The sequence below is a fragment of the Coturnix japonica genome, chromosome 7 (genome assembly GCF_054131305.1).
Source record: "Coturnix japonica strain WE chromosome 7, WE-NBRP24, whole genome shotgun sequence".
Taxonomy (NCBI): domain Eukaryota; kingdom Metazoa; phylum Chordata; class Aves; order Galliformes; family Phasianidae; genus Coturnix; species Coturnix japonica.
Window position 1 is genome coordinate 28602554 of NC_140669.1, and position 6000 is coordinate 28608553.

A 6000-nucleotide genomic window follows, 5' to 3' on the forward strand; every position below is an offset into this window, starting at 1 on the left:
GAGGAAAAAACATACTTAGAAAAAATGGCTTTCAAAGTTAGAAACAAAAAGGGGCTTGCTAATTCGTAGTTCATTAATTACTGTAAACATTAAAGAAATATTTATTTATCTACTCTAACCTCTCTTATGCACTAGTAGGTGTGAAGAGAACCCTAGGAACCCAGGAATTCCTGGCAAGACATCATGGTACATAATTTTATTTGAAACAGAAGCAGGAGCTGACTTTTTCCTTCCAAAGAAAGGAAAAGGGAAATTCCATGTAAGCAGATTCCATTATTTGCCTAATTAACAGAATTCATTTCATAGCATGCTGTCATTCAGAAGTTTTGTGTTTTTGTTTTTTTTTTTAACACCGAGAGTTCTGTGTGCTGTGACAATCTCATAGATCCTATCAGACAGCAGAACAACTTTAGAAACAACAGGAACTCTTTTACTTTGAATGGCTTAGACAGCACCAGATTCGTTTACTCCTAATGTAGTATTTCAGGCTTTTATTTCTTGAACAGACTGTTATAATATACTAAAAAGAACATGCTTTGAATGTTATCAGCTTAGTGGCACTAAGTGATCAAGAGCAACCAAGAGATATCTACATCCTTCTAGATCTCATAGTAAACACTAATGCTGGAAACAACTGCTTGATCTGCCAGATAAAGGTACAATGCTCCAAGTGGCATTTAAAATAAAATCTCCATGTATTAAGATTTTGGACTTCATTGCTTCCTTACCTGAATAAGTAAAACTCTTGACAGTTTCTCTTGGCTAATAGCTTTCAAGTTAACCAAGCACAGAGCATTTGCAGACATACCACACCAGGAAATTTCAGAGCTGTTCTAAAGTAATCAACAGGCATAAAGCAGGCTGTGGATTGCTGCCATCATCTATTCCCCAGCAACATGTACATCTGTCTAGCATCAGTAAGAGCACTCATTTCCCCTCTGCCCCATGCCCCAGTGCCTCATTGTCTAGGAAGCCCAGCATAAGCCAGAACAAATCCCACAAGCTGCAGAAATTGACACACCAAGGAAGTTGTCATTCCAGATAACCTCTAACATGTTTCACGAAGATATTGGGAGCAGCACCACTTCTAAGTGCCATTTAATAACTGCTCTATCAACATGCTCACATAAAAGAATATTCCACATATAAACTGTCCCAGTCAACTCAAGAAAAGGGAAGAAAGCCATTGCCTGAGCTACAGACAACAGTATAGCCATTTTCTTCTTCATTCTAAAGTAATCATGAGCAGGATAGCTTGATGCACAAGGTAAAATAATGGTTTATAGTAAATGTGTTTTACTTAACAGCATGGCAGTCAAAACATCTGTCCACAAGCTTCAGATATGATTATCAAGTGCACCAGCCCTTGCACCCATTTTACTCAACCTGTCAGCACACACACAGAGCTACACTGTTCACTGACCAGTATTAACGGCACCACAGGACTACTGCTGGGCTGAACGTAATCTCATAAGGAATAATTAATACATCTAAGGCAAAAAGTCAAAACTGCAACAAAAAACCTTACACCCAACTTCCGCTGAACTTTCTGAACATCTCAGCAGCTGCAATATAAACTTGTTGATAAAGGTTACAAGGGTTGGATTTGTGGATAGCTTGAACTCAACCTTGATCAAATTCCAAAACTGAATGCAAGACTGCGGATGTCAACTGCAACTTCGGCTAGGTGTGTTGTTTCCTCATGCATATAAAAAGACATTCCAGTAACGCCTGAGGAAGCTTAACTAAACAGATAGCTGAAACTGTTTTCGTTAGAGCAATGCACACTGACTCTGAAACTAGCTTCAAGAATTGTCTAATCAGGTAATCAGATAGCTTCTACCTTGAAGTCAAGAGACAACTTGAAAAACCCAATAGGAGCTTGTAAGCAATCACACCAACACGAGTAAAACTTACTGCCGATCAAAATTACTTTAAAAAGCTGCCCCTTTTTCAGAGGATTATTGATACAGAAAATAAAGATACAAATACATACGAAACTGCATCACAGAACTTTTCCAATCACACCTGCCCACATTGTTCTAACAGAGAAAATCTGTGATAAAAAACAAAGTTTTCAGGAATTAACTGAGAGTGAAATGCCTGGATTTTCTGTTCCTAATATAATTGTATCTACAGCTCACATTCCTAACTTGTAACTCTCTCCCACAGAAAATAAAAGAACACAAGCCATAGAAAAATTTGTGTGGAGACTACAAGCTTCTGACATTTGTAAGTACGTATGTAAACTGCTGAGCAACATAATAGAAAGCTGTGAAAGCAATATGAAGTCTAGTGACACTACTTTCACAGGAAGATGGAATACTGGCTTAATAATTCCTACCTTAAACTTGCAAGGGTTAGATTTGGGGCACGTTAACTACAGGCACAAAGAGCGTAAGACAGCCTCGCAGCAGAAAAGGCATCTGGCAGCTTGTTAAATCATCTCTGCAATTAGCAGAAGTGGCTTTCTAAATGGGTCCTCAAAATAGGATTGTGTTACAACACAATTTTGCTAGCACTATTAAAGAGTCACCAGAACAGTTAACACCAGTTAAATGGTTCATAAATAGCATAGATAGAAAACCTAGTTATCCTAAAATGATTCAAAGTGGACATAAAGTCCAGCATCCTTTCAAATAAACAGGAGATAAAACACAACTTGTAGCATTAATAGTAGCAGTCTTTTATGGTTTCATATCTTATGCAGGCTCACATTTGGAAAACATGCTCAGGTTTAAAGTAACCTGGGCTGGTAAAACAATTTGATCGTTTTCTTTAAGGTAACACAGTAATTTACTCTTCTAAGTGCTCAGCAAGAACAACCTTCGTATTCAACACAAGAGCATCCTGTAACCAACGTGCCACTAATTTAGATTACTTAAGACCTTCACAAAAGTAAAAAGCAACAAACAATATGCAGGATTGAATCTCTGAAATCAACTTCCTGAATAGAAAAAGCCCCAGAACACACAACCCTGATGTAAGTTGATAGCTTTCTTTCTTGTTAAATACTGTAACACAGCAAAGCAATCGGTGGCCATCTAGACACAACAGAAGATCTATACCTTGCCAAACCAACTCCCCCCACAAACCACAGCTCAGCAGGTCAGACTCTTTAGCCTCAACAGATACTGAGGCTAAGAGGCAGTTGTACAAGTACCACATGTAAGAATCATACAGAAATAAAAGCACTAACACAGTCTTTCAGTGAGAACACAAGTTTAGAAAACAACAATTTGATAAAAACTTGAAATTTAACTTTATACACGGTAACTCTAAGCATCGTAAAATAACTAAGACTTAAGAAGGATTTTGAGTGGTGAATATGGATACAGCATGGATTTAAACACAACAGTCAAAGACATTAGCCTGACAATGAACTTAATCAGCTTCCTTTAAAAAAATTAAAGTTTTTAAAAGGAAAATAGAGAAGGAAAGTTCAGCAGAACTTAAAGAAAAACAAGCCTCTAAAAAAGGTTCACTCCTTGTTATGGTTCAATCTTACTCAAGTTTGTGATAAGTACTGGAAGCATCCAGATGGTAATTAGTATGAAAGCTGTACACCCTGGTTGTACCCACAAATGCAGTTCAATCAATTGAAGTAAAAATCAAGTTAGTAGAAATACTAATTATAACTGTTCATTCAGATGCTGATATCAGCCTTACACACTGAGATTTTGCAATTTAACACCCCTGATGAACTCATCAGTTTTCTAATGCAGAGAACAGACCAGCATAAGTTGCACAGAATAACACTCTGGCAAGTCATGACTCATTGACTTACTACTAATTTATCTCAAAGCATAAATATATTTAGCATTAATACTAAGTTGCACTCCATTAGAGATACACAGGCTTTTTACTCAAGGGCATTTTAGATAATTTCTACTGTAATTTATTGATTTTTGCCTTCATTAGTCATTCCTATTGCTTTCTTTGCATTCGGAGGCACATTTTCACCTGCCACAGTGGGCTCCACTCATCGCTATTAGAAACGAGATTTAGCTTCCCAACTTGAATGATTTACACTCTAGTCCTTGGCTGAGGCTGTTAGGCTAGACATTATTTTATGACCCGAGCACAGTTTGACTTCTTCAGTATTTAGAAAACCATGATGGGACATAAAAAATGAAAAGTCACTAGATACATATAGCCACGTGACCACTGGATTACTATAGGTCAACTTCAACAGCATGGCATTCCTCATCTTAAATCAATATTTACTGCAATACTATGCCTTTTATTTGGTGAAACAAAGGAAATATTTGAATATTTCTACAGAGGAAATGAGTACAGATTTTACCTTAAATTTAACAAAGTAATTTTTTAAAGCAAAGATTCATTTGAGCTCTATTTGCCCATTCACTTAAAGAACAAGTCTAGACTCATCCTGCAAGAAGTAAATACAACTACTCTATAGTTAGAAAAAAAATTAGAATCAAAAGTAAACCAAATAAATTCAAGTAGCCCATCTCTGCTTCATGTCCTTTCCTCACTCTGCCTATTTCTAGAGAGCTATACTTCCAATGGAAGAGTATATAGACAACTTGTATTACAAGTTAATCTCACTCCATTGAGAAATATTCTTCACCTATTCATAGCCTCATCCAAAAATTAACATTAGTCCCTGAGATACACATAAAATGCCATACTATACTATTTAGTTAAAACATTAAGATTAATATTTCCAGGCATGAATTTAAGTCACATAGGAGACTGGCAACAATAATTGGAAAACTGTATACAAGACAACACAAAGTGATAATCTAGAATCTACTTCCAAGATAATAAAACAACCACAACAAAGATGCAGAGAGGGATGTGGCTGCTAGAATGCCATTTAATATAACTTTAGGGCAACAACATCCGTACACAGTAATATTTAAGTTTCATTAAGGAAGTTTAACAACAGGTGAACTTCAAATAGCCACTTTTACAATTGTTCTCCTTTTCAGGATTAATGGTAACGAGCTCTTAAAGGCACATAACACATTGTGGTCATACTGAAACAGATCCAAGAGATGCCTTTAAGCGCATTTACACATTCTAAAGGGGACTGCAGAGATGGAATCTTAGATCAGGAGGGTAAAACAAGAGCCCCAAATACATTAATAAAAAAAAAAACTGTTAAATTTTAGATTTAATCTTATCAGAGCGAAAAAAGTTCTGCCATCCTCAAGTGACTTCCTGGAAAAAAATATTCCCATAAATAGGAATAGGCAAGGAGGTTGGACTCTATGATCTCTAGAGGTCCCTTCCAACCCCTAAAAATCTGTCATTCTGTGATTTTGTTAGCAACAAGTTTACACTAATTACACAAAGTAACCCTGTTGGGTGCAACAGATCCATCTCCAAGCCAGTTACACACTCAGCTCTCAACAGACATGAAAAAAAATTAAGACAACTAAAATATTTCTCAAACTTGAACTCATTTGTTCCTAGAACAAACTCTCCTACCTGGATAATGTTGAGCAGTTCACCCCCATTTTCATTTTAATTTCTGAGTTTTTTTTGTCACACTTATACACAGACATGTTTTTACATAAATCAGAAAGCCCACTGGGAAATTTCATTGCAACACCACTGTAGGAAGCAAGTCACCTAAGATCAAACTGAACCAAAAAAATCACACATTTTACAAGATGTCTTACTGAGGTAAATCTGGGCAGCCACAATTATAACTGATCATGGGAACTTATGATCATACAGCATTTATGCAAAGCATTATATTCAATTAAGTCACTAAATCCAGTGTTACAATACTCCACCCCTGAACAGAAAAAGCTGAGATTGGGTTTTGATATTACACAGGTATTTGCGTAACAAAAAGCTGTTAGAAAAATCAAAGCAACATAAAGCCATTTCATTATATGTACCACTTAGTCTTGAAAGTGAATGGGTGCACACAAGAGTAGTGTGTTTCAACTGCGTGAAATTGAATCCTCAGCATTAGAAAATAGCAAATGCCTTATCTACTAACATCCAAGCTGTCTCTAC